Raw genomic sequence first — 12,261 nt, forward strand, 5'->3', positions numbered from 1 at the left:
CCCGCCGAACTTTTCGGCCCCGGCGCTGACTCAGTCCCAGGCGAGCCCCGGTCGCTCCGGCGCGGAGGTGCCGAGCTGGGGCTGCCAAGGGAGGGAAATCCGCTAAGCGCGCGGAAAGTTAAGTGAACCGGAGTTTTAAAGTTCCGGTGAAATTACATGCGCTTATATGCGCTGTAAAGATTTTGCTCATAGGTTCTTCTTGGTGACCCGAGTGATTTTTGTCTTGTTTTAAATGTATTTTTAAATTAATTTTATTGGTGTACTTTTGACGTACATAATCACATTCGTCGTAGGGAATTTGCACCTGTACATATTTTAATCGCCCCCCCATATCGATGTTGGTCCATTAGGTCATGTGCACTTGCAAAATGGAATCCAAATTAGGATTGAACAAGACACCGGGAGAGTGAGGAAGATGGGAAAGGTGGGGAGAGGAAGAGGATGAGATAACAATGTGTTATGTGCATGTACCAACTCCCCTAGCGAAATGTAATTATGTCCTGCAAATATATAATAAAATCTCACCAAAAAAAACAAATTAAGCGATTTCATAACTGCTGTACTTTAAAATACTGTTGTACCAAATTAGGCACGAGATACAGGATTTTTTTTTAAATAAGAAAGAAATCAAGATCCTAAATAAATTGAAATTGGATTTATTCCTTAAAAACAAAACTCTAAAGCCCTAATTAGTGTCTTAGAAATATACGTGAAGCAAATACAAAGTACTTAACACTAAAGACATTATTAAGTCTTGTTTTTTACACTATTTTTAAGAAATGTAAGTTATTCAGAATATTATAAAATTAAAAACCAAAAAGCCTTTCTTCACAGCCCCACTATCTCACTGCAGAAAAATTACAGAAAATAGAATTGAATGTGTATCCTCCTTAGCTTTTCTCTGCACACATACGTACAGCCCTCTACAATTTTGATGGGCTGGGGTTCCCTTATCAGTGTTGATCCTGGCTAGGGATATATCTCAGGGGTAAAGTAGTAAAGTTCTTGCCTGGTGTGCATGAGACGGCCTCCACCATTACCAGAAAAAAAAAATCCATGTTCTAGAAACTATCAACCTTTTTGTTAATTTGGTAATAGTACATACCATAAACATGAATATACTTAGTGTGTACAATTTGTTATATTTTGAGATAGGTTCTTTAGTAATACAATATATGCACTGTTAATTTTTGAGTAGGTTTTCCCACATATTCCCCAGGTGGCTTCAGGTCTCCTGGGCCCAAGTGATCCTCCTGCCTCAGCCTCCTCCATAGCTTGGAACTATAGCCATATTCCAAAGCAGTAGACCTCAGTTACTTTCTTGAAGGACATTCCTCCTTTGTGTGATGTTGCTTTCAAAAGAACCACAGTCACAACTATCTACAAACAATATGAAAGTATATAAAGTAAAGATCTCACCATATTCACCATTTTCTCAGAAATAATTATTGTCAACGGTTTGGTGCATGCAACTTTTCCTGTTTCTATGACTATATATAAAGTGGTTGTTCAAGGGCCAGGGATTTAGCTCAGTGGTTTCCTTGCCTGCCATGCAAGCACAAGGGCCTGAGTTCAATCCCTGGTACCATAAATAAATAAATAAACAACGTGGTTGCTCAAAACGCTGATTAGGGACACTGACTTTCCAAAACTTCATATAGTGCTTTCCAGAGCCATCCCAAGTAAGTACACATTCTAAATTTAAAAAAAAAAAAAAAAAAAAAAAAAAAAGAAGGAGCCGCCATCACTCAAGCACCGGGAGGTGGCCTGGGCCCCGATCCAGCACAGGAAGGAGAGCCACGCCTGCTCCTGACCCAACCGCCATCGCTCAAGTGCCAGGAAGGTAGCCGTGTGGGCACCCCTGAACCCCCATTAGTGCCCTCCCCGCACTCTCAGACCTCCTGAATGTGCCAGTCTTTGGACCCACTCTGCGGAGGCAGAGGTAGCCATCAAGGGTATTTTTCTGAGTTTCCAACTTTGAACATCTTTAAAGAAAGGGCATGGGAAGCCTGTAATAGAACATTGTGGAGTTCGATCATTCAGAAGATTGGGGAATTCAATCTGGGCCGTGCAGCCTGAGGTCAGTCAGCGTCATGGGGTTCAGTCATCAGCTAACTGAGACCAGGGGACTTGCATCCTCGCTCTGTCGGAGCCATTAAATGGTAAATACACTATATTGAAATTTTGTTCACTGCAGACATGTTCTGGACTGCTTCTTGATTTCAATTTAATTCAACTGGTTTAAGGGTGATAGACTAGTGACTACCACAGGTGGTCAGTGTCCAAGTTGTGCTTGATCTTAATGTGTTGCTGATTGTACCAGTTGGGATAAAGCATTGCGGATGATTTGATGAGCTGTTTTCTCTGATGTTATGAAGATGACAATGTCTGTGGGTCATTAGAGACACAGAAGCTAGGGCGCAATTATTTCAGGAAGATTTGGGTGATAATCCAGAGATTAAACCAAGGACTGTCTGACAACAAAAATAAAATGAGAAAACACTTAAGCAAGACACAAGGACAGACTTCCAGTTCACCAATGGCAAACAGTAGGGCAAATGAGGATGAAAAGGCCGATAGTGAACCACCAGGACACCCTGAACTCAAAGCACAGGAAGTAACAAAGCAGATCAATCAGGCTCTAGAAAAATTCAAAACAGAAATAATTTCCCAGATAACCACAGAGATAGTGAGCAAAATGGAAGTTGTGATTTGAGACTCTAGGGCAGAAACTGACAAAAAAATAGATGAGCTCAGGACCATGATAGAAGCCATGAAGGCCCAGCATAAGAAAGAAATGGAAACAATGAACACCCAACATAGGAAAGAAATGGAATCCATAAAACAGATTCAAACAGATATCCAGGAGATTAAATACTCCATAGAAAGTGTACACAACAGAATAAAAGAATGTGAAGATAGACTCTCAGATATAGAAGATAAGATTGCAGTCAGTGACCATGAAAAGAGAGGTCTCTTAAAAACACTAAGGGATCATGAGCAATTGATCCAACAACTCCTAGATGATGCAAAGAAGAATAACATAAGAGTGATAGGAATACATGAAGTAGCAGGAGAAAATACAAATGACTTTAAAAAGCTGTTTGCAGAATTAATGACAGAAAACTTCCCAAATGGAGCAGAAGAATTTGACATTCAGATAACTGAGGCATATAGAACACCAACTAGCACAATCAAAAAAAAAATCTACACCTAGACATATAATAATCAAGATCCCAGAAACCCAACAGAAGAACAAAATACTACAAGCAGGAAGAGAAAAAGAAACAAATCACATGCAAAGGAAAGCCCATCAGAATCAAAGCAGACTTTTCAACACAAACCCTTGGGGCAAGGAGAGCCTGGAATGAGATATTTCAAGTACTAAAAGAGAACAACCTCCAACCTAGACTGATGTATCCTGCAAAACTCTCTTTCAAAATGGATGGGGAAATAAGACACTTCCACGACAAAGAACACCTGAGAAACTACATGAATACCAAACCAGCACTACAAGCAATTCTAACCAAGATCCTAGAAAAAGATAATGAAGGCAACAACACCATGAGGCCCAACAGAGCAAATCAAATAGGCAAGGCAAGAAATTAAAAGAAGGTGAAAAAGTAAAAAGAGTCAACAAAAGGCTAATAACATGTCAATAATAAGTCAGTACATATCAGTTATAACCAGCAATGTTAATAGCTTCAACTCACCAATCAAGATAAATAGACTGGCAAAATGGAATAAGAAGCAAAATTCAACAATATGTTGTATACAAGAAACACACCTAGTGCAAAAAGAAGCCCATAGACTGAAAGTGAAAAGATAGAAAACAATTCTCCTTGTGACAGGAGCCCAGAAAAAAAACAGGGGTAGCAGTCTTATTTGCAGACAAAGTAAATTTCAAACCAAAACTGATTCTAGCATTATTGATGCAGGATGGTACTGTATCATAACTCTATGAATGTAAAATATCTAGTACCTGCTTTATGATACATAGTAGGGACCATACTTTTTCAGAGCTATATTTAATATTACTCTAGAATGTTCTCTTTCCAGATGATGATTAAGATGCTAATAAAAAAAAATGGTGCCAGGTACCACAGCAGCAACAGAGCTTTGCTGTTTTCTGGATATTATTCTTTTTGTTTTGTTTTGTTTTGTTTTGTTTTGTTTTAATGGAATGTGCTGAATGTCTATAATTTTGTTCAGATGACTGCAGAACCTGGAAAAGCTGTTGCTGCTATTGATGCATAACATACTATTATTAGTCTTTTTATGTAAATATATATATATACATATAATTGGTCTAGAAATGTTAATTTTTTTATTTTTTATTATTTCCATGTGTACAGGAGTAACACATCATACTAAATATGTAAGGTCATATCTACGTGGGTTTGATTACAGAAACTAATAAAGTATTCTCTAAATAATGAAAAAAAGAATAAGACTATAAGAGCAAGAAGCAATTTAAATATGTTCAGGGACCATTTTCATCTCCAGAATTAAGGATTATTTCAATGTTACATCATTGCCTTTTCTCTTTTACGTTCCTTTTTAGTTTTCTTTTAGGATTCCCTATTTTTAATGTTCATACAGAGATTTCTTTAACCAAAATACCGAATAGTTTCTTTGGTGTGAAAAACTATAATAGTACACAGGATCCTAATGAGATAATTAATAATGTGAAATAGGAAGTAAAGGGCTAAAGGTGTAGGGAAAGTGGGAAGGGTGGGGAAAAGGTAATAAGGGAGAGGAAAAAAATATGAGAAACTGAAATAATGGAAATAAAGTGTTTGTAAATGGGGAGGGGAGGAGAGGGTGAAGGGAGGGCAGGGACAAGGGGAAAAAATGAGAATCAAGACCTATTATGTAAAGGTACAGAATCCCAATGATGGATGTAACTGTATTGTATATCTAGATTGTACTAATAAACTCAATAAAAAGAAAAAAAGAAAAAAGAAACAATGAGTTAAATACTTTGTAACCCCCAGATAAGACTAGTCACCTCCTTAGTTCCTTATATGTAGGAATTACAATCTTTCATGTGTGCACAGATTTTTGTTTTGGTAAAAATAGAATCCTACTATACATTATTATGTAATTTATTTTTTCACCAAATCAAAAGACCCTCTTCTGTATCAGTAACAGTAATAATAGCTAGTATAATACTAATTGTGCCAAACACCATTCTAAATGTTTTACTTTGATGAAGTCATATAATCCTTTCAGCAATCTTGAAAAGTAGGGGTATGCGGCTATGGGTGTGTGTGTGTGTGTGTGTGTGTGTGTGTGTGTGCTAGCGATGGAACCCAGGTTCTGTATCCTCTACAACTGAGCAAGCCCTCTTCCCCAAAGTCTATATTGGAAAGCAGGCAGCAGCACTACTGAGCTAAATCCAAAGTCTACATTCTTAACCACTATGACCAGGAGGTACAGAAATATTTCATTCTTTTAAATGTCTGCCTAACCATTTCCCTATTGAGCATTTAGGTTATTTACATTGTTTTGCTATTGCAAACAATGCTACTATAAAACATTTGTATACATCTCTCTCTCTCTCTCTCTCTCTCTCTCTCTTTTTTTTTGGTACTGGAGATCAAACTTGGGTCCTTGTGCTTGCAAAGCATATGGCAGGACCACTGAGCTAAATTCCCGGCCCTATACACATATCATTTTGTAATCACATATTTCTGTATGTAGATACAAAACAGTATGGTTAAAAAATATTTTTTCTCCAGTGTGAGGGTCAAAACGAAGGCCTTGCACATGCTAGACAAACACTATACTGCTGAGGTACCTCTTTAGCCAAGATGTTATTAATATCTTATTATACATACTAATCCATATGGAACTTACAATACTGCTTCTGATCAGTACTGTTTAAAACCCTAACCTTACTTAGAGTTGCTTGTCCCTTCAAACTGTGTAATTTTTTCCACTAAGTAGCTTCATATTTGTATGAAGTGCTTCAGTTGCAAATAGCCTTGATATAACTCCTACCTAGAATCACTTCAATTTTCAAAAATATAAACAAAGATTAGGAGTGCAACTTAATGATACAATGCTTGCCTAGCATGCCTGAGGCCCTAGGTTTAATGCCAAACACCACCCCTGAAGAAAAGGGGGAAAAAGACGTAGATAAGGAAATAGGGTGAAGAAAAGTGGGGAACCAGAGAAAATGCCACTGATAAAACTTAAAAGATCACAAAAATCCAAGAACCAAGAAATTGTCTTGTATTCCTTAGCTCCCTCTCCCATTTTTTCCCTAGCTGTATTAAATGTATACAATTAACAAGGGAAACCATTTTATTTCAGAAATAAAGTAGAATAGGGTTCCAGGATTTAGCTTAGTGGTGCCACCGCCTACCTCGCAGGTACAAGGATCCGAGTTCAATCCCTGTACCAAAATATAAATAAAGTAGAATAGTAAAAAGTACTCTAATATTCTGGGATGGTAAAAGGATGATAGAAATGCCATTAGACACTAAAAAAATTATTAAATGAAACTATAAGCATTACTGTATTAAGGTACTTATAAAGTATAAAATGTACCACTCCAGGTATCTTGAAACCATTTCACTATTGATAGTGCTAATCTGACATCAAGAAATAAGAAAATGTGAGCTGAGTGTGGTGGCTCATGCCTATAATCCCAGCACTCAGAAGGCTGAATCAGAAGAATTGCCAAGAGTTTGAGACCAGCCTGGGCTACATGATGAGTTCAAGTCCAGCCTGAACTACATAATGAGACCCTGCTTCAAAATAAAATAAAAATACAAAATAAAATGTCTGATATGATTATCGAAAAAGTAAGCCACAAACCTCAGAGAATGCCTATCGTCGCTGCTACTCAGGAGGCTGATGCAGGAGGACCACTTAAACCTAGGAATTTGAAGCCAATATGGACAATTTAAGAGAGCTTTTCCTTAAAAGTAACACACCTATTGTAGTACCACCTTTTGTACCACACACCTAGCTTCTTAGGAGGCTAAGGGACGAGAACAAGTATGAGCCCGGTGTGGCCAATTCATTGAAACTGGATGGAGAGAGAGAGCGTGTGTTGGGGCTGCACCTGAGTGGTAATGCTTGCTTAGCATTATGAGGCCCTGTGTACAATCTTAAAAAGTGCTGCAAAAATATAAATAAATAAAAAAATAAAGTATGCTGGGTTTGATCCCCAGCCCCCCACAAAGAAAGAAATCATGAAGTATATTTTAGCAGTGTTTCTTTAATGATTATAATGAACAACTTCAGGTGCCTGAAAGGATTAATCTTCAATTATCTAGAAAATTAAAGTATCCCAAGTGATTCATTATCCTAAAGAGTTCCAGATTGGCCAAAATTACATATAAATTAGTCTCATATGGTATTCATTTAGTTCCTGAGAAAGTCGGGGACTAAATCCAATTTGCCCACAAAGTTCACGCTGAAGCTCTTCATCTCTATTTTTTTATTCCATTATTCATTAAAGATACATTTCACTGCCCATAAAACCATGTCGTGGCTCAAGACATCCCACTTTCTAAAACTCACTCACACACATCAATGTCTATGACGTAAAATCCTCCCGCTCTATTGACTCTTAATTCTTGTGAATTTAGCGTACCTTTTAAGATTAAGATCCCCATCATCTGAAATCATTTCACTATACATGGTGTTCTGGACTTAGCCTAAACCCAAGAGAGGCAATGAATTCTTTCCAGAGCACTCTCACTTTTTCCTTTGTGTTATGCTACTGCAGACATTGTCAATCAATTCCCAATCTGGGCAAATGCACTTTCTCTTTCCTCCCAATTATGATTGGAAACAATCAAAAACTGAAGTGGTATAATGTAAAATTAACCACACATATTAGAGAGTCATTCAGGTCATCATGACAGAAGGACGCATGCAGCAAAGCTGCTCACCTGGTGGCAACCTGGGAGCAGAGAGAGAGGAGAAAAGCCAGTAAGGGAGGGGCCAGGAACAAAACAGACCTTTCCAAGCTGTGTTCCCAGTGTCCCTCATCCAATTAGTCCCTAGTACCTAATAAGACCACTGAACTATGAAATTATCAATGGATTAATCTATGAAGTTAGATCCCTCATGATCCAATTACTTCTCAAAAGCCCCATCTCTGAACACTGCTGCACTGGGGACCAAGCCCCAGCACAGTGAGCTTTCCAGGATGGGGGACATTTTAGATCCAAACTATAACATTCTGCCCTGCCCTCCAAAGGTACATCCTATTCTCACAGTGCAAAATACATTTAGTCCATCTCCGAGAGTCACCAAAGTATCCACTGACCCAGCATTGCTCAAAGCTCAAGTCCAAAGTCTCCTTCGAGACCAAGGCAAACTTCACTGTGAGTACCTGTAGAAATTAAAAATAGTTATATACTCAAGATACAATGGCACAGGATAAACATTTCCATTCTAAAAGTGAGCAATGGAGACACAAGAAAGAGAGCTGGGACCAAAGTAAGATAAAAACCCATCCGGGCAAATACTACACTCTGGAAGTCCATGTCCAGCACCAGGGGCCCAGGGGGGCAGATGTGAATTCAAAGGACTTAGGAAACCCCACCCTATGGACATGGCAGTTACCACCGTCATGGTTTCTCTCAGGCTGTCCCTGCTCAGTGCCGGAGTCTCACCTCAGCAGACATTCCATGAACCTGGCATCTCTGACTCCCTGGAAGCTGGCTTCATCTTTATCCTCCCAGCCTCATACACTGCCCTCTTAGGGGCGGGCTGCAGGATCTCTAACCCTGCTACACATTGACTGGCCTCCCAGGCTTTCCTTTGAAGTCTCAGTGGAAGCCTTCATGACCACATAACTCTTGCATTCCCTATGCCTGAAAAACACACATGGACAACACCATGGTCTGCTACCAGCGGGAGCAGCAGCCAGGCCCCTTTGGACCATGGCTGCATGTTCTTTTTGGGCTAGGGACTGAACCCAGGCCTCATCCATGATGGACAGATGCTCTGTCACTGCTTTACACCCCTAGTCGTAAGACAACGTAGTTCTAACCTTAAAATTCTTTATTGTTCACTTTATTACTGTTTTCTTCAACAAGTGTACACATGAATTTAAATTTTTTCCATGGCTACTTCAAAAATTATTTTGTTCTGAGTAATCGTAATAGTATACAATTTATCAAAATGATATACACATTATTTTCAATGCTTTTAAGTCATTACAACTTTTGAGTCATTACATGTAAATTGTTGTTGAAAATCTCATAATGAAAATGATAGGGCTTTTCTGCACACACACACACACACACACACACACACACACACGCACAGATACCCAGTCACAGTCATTCACTTCCTCATTTCCTAGACTGACAAAGCAAAACGTACCTTTGACACTAATCGTGGAGTTTTCACTGTAGAGGTAACGAACCATAGTTACCCAAGAAATGACTAGGAATATCTCCTGCATTTAAAGGTAGCAAAGGGTTATTGTGAACTGGACCCACTATCCTTACAGGTGATCTTAGACAAGTCAATTTGAAGAAAGAATATAAACAAGTGGGCCGGGAATTTAGCTCAGAGCTCAGTGGTGCCGCTGCCTGCCTCGCAAGCACAAGGACCCAAGTTCGATCTCAGGTACCAAAAGTAAAAAAAGAAGAAGAATATATACAAACTGGAGAAGGGCATCCTAACAGTATCGATGCCCATGCACGCTGTGACATCTTTCTGTACTCCCAGGCTCCATAACAGTATATCTTCCACACGTGCTCTTCTTATCCTACTTTGTCTCAATCTCTCTGTGAGAAGAAAAAAACAAAACAAAACAAAAAACAAACCCTGCCTGATCCTTCTGCTTCCATTCTCATAGTCAAGCTACATTTTCATCATGTCCTCAACCTGCTACACTGCTCTGAAACCGATCACTTGAGGATCGACCTTCTTCCTATCGACCCCATTGACTACGTCTTCCCTATCAACACTCTACTCTGTTGATTTTCCTTACACTGCTCTCGGACTCTTTTCTGTTTATCAACTACCCCTACAATTTGATCCAGAAAGTCCCCCAGAAGGCCCATGTGTTAGAGGGCTGGGGGTGTGATAGAGCATTTGCCACTCACTAGTGAGACCCTCAGTTCAACACCTAGTACTGGAAGAAGAAGAAAAAAAAAAGAAAGACTTAGCACCTTAGCACTATTAGGAAGGAAATGGTGGAACAGGCAGGCATGGCGCCACTGAGCTAAATCCCCGCCCCACACTGTAATATATTGCTTTACTACAGGCCTAGAAGCTGCTGAAACCTCTGAAGCTGTGAGGCAAAATGACTTTTTCTTTTTCTTTTTTTTTTTTTTTTTTTTTTTTTGAGAAAGGACCTCACTGTGCAGTTCAGGCTGGCCTTGAACTCACGCAATCCTGCCTCAGCCTCCCAAGTGCTGGGATTACAGGAGTGAGCTACCACACCCAGCAGAGGCAAAATCTTCCCTCCTTTAAATTGATTTTCTTAGGTATTTTGTCACAATCATGGAAAGCTAATGCTTTCACTCACTCATTCCCTTTCACTATACCTGCCTCATTTCACTTTTTCTCCGACTCATTGTTTCTTTGTCTACATGGCTGCCCTTAAACTGTGACAAAATCCCAAAAAGTTGAACACATTTGTTTCTTTTGTTTTCTCTTTCAGAGATCATCCTGGAATCTTCTCTCCACCTGCTTCAATCTACGAAATTCTAGATGACCCTTTACTGTCACTGTGACAACTCCCTGTAAATGCTCTACCTCTCATTGTCTTGGTTTACACTCCCCCAACACACTCTTTGCGGGGGGAGGTGCTGGGGATCAAATCTTGTCTACTCTTTGCTAGGCAAGCACTCACAACTCTCCACCACTGCACACTACACCCCTAACCCCAGTAAACTTTCTTTGTAAAGAACTGTTAGTGGTCTAGGCTTCACAGACTATGCAGTATAGCACAACTACTCAACTCTGCCCCAACAGCACGATGAGAGCCATAGACAATTCAAAAGCAAAGCTGTGTTCCAATTGGGTGATGTTAGATAGATATATGTAGATATCCCTCGCACTTGTGAGGCAAGTGCTGGAACCACTCTGCTAAATCCCTACCCCCATTTATATATATTTGAATAAAGCTAGAAGAAGGGATTTTGAGCGTGATACACGCCTGTAATCCAGCACAAAGTAGTCTGAGACAGAAGGATTGCCACGAGTTCAAGGCCAGCCTGGGCTACACAGTGAGAAGATCCTGTCTCAAAAAAAGAAAAGAAAGAAAGGGAGAGGATTTTAAATATTTCACACAAAGAAGTGTTAAAATGTTGGAGGAGACAGATATGCTTACCCTGTAGTAATGAGACACCCGAACCCTTCCTACCTCCCACCTCCAGAGTACTGGTTGCCATGCTTTACATAACATATACAAGCATCAGAACATGTGGGACCCCATAAATATGTACAAATCTTTTGTGTTTAGTTTAATAATTTGTAAATATCACATGCTTGGTACTATAGCTAATTAAAATATTTTTCATCCTCATCATAAGTCACTCTGCTCTTTGTACACATTTTATGTGTCAATTAAAAACTAAATATAGGGCCAGGGATTTGGCTAAGTGGTTCTGGTGCCTGCCTCGCAAGCACAAGGACATCCCCAGTATCAAAAAAAAAGAAAACAACAACAAAACAACAACAACAACAACAACAACAACAAAACTAAATATAAATCTATAAATGCCTAAATGAGGCAGCAAGCTCAATGTGGACTCAGGGCCACAGTTTGTTGTTCTCTGTTCTAGGAGCTCCCTGAGAGAGGGAGACTGGGAGGTAAGTGTTGGGGACTTAATATATCTGAAGATGTCTCTAATATACTCTAAAGTACTCAAGAGAGTGGGGAAAGAATTCTTCGTTGGAAATAACTTCCCCTTCTCTAATTTTGAAGGTAGTATTCAATTTTTTTCTACATGGCAACTATGGCAAGTCCACCATCATTGTTATATGCTTTTTTTTTTTTTTGGTATTTTACATTTCCTCCCTCCCCTTCACAGTGTTTAGTATGCCCTCCACCCTGTTGTGCTTACCTTCATTATGCTGCTGGGTGCTCAATTCCATCAATTCTGGAAAATGTTCGCAAAAAATTTTTGTCTTAATTTTTCACTCCTTTTGAAACTGCTATTAACCAAATGATAGTACCCCTAAATGAATCATTTAACTTTTATCTGTTGACTCTAATTCCACATATATTTGTCTTCTAATCTTTTTTTTTTTTTTTTTTTTTTTCTTTTT

The sequence above is a fragment of the Fukomys damarensis genome, unplaced genomic scaffold, assembly GCF_012274545.1.
Source record: "Fukomys damarensis isolate Sample0158 unplaced genomic scaffold, DMR_v1.0_HiC HiC_scaffold_36, whole genome shotgun sequence".
Lineage (NCBI taxonomy): Eukaryota > Metazoa > Chordata > Mammalia > Rodentia > Bathyergidae > Fukomys > Fukomys damarensis.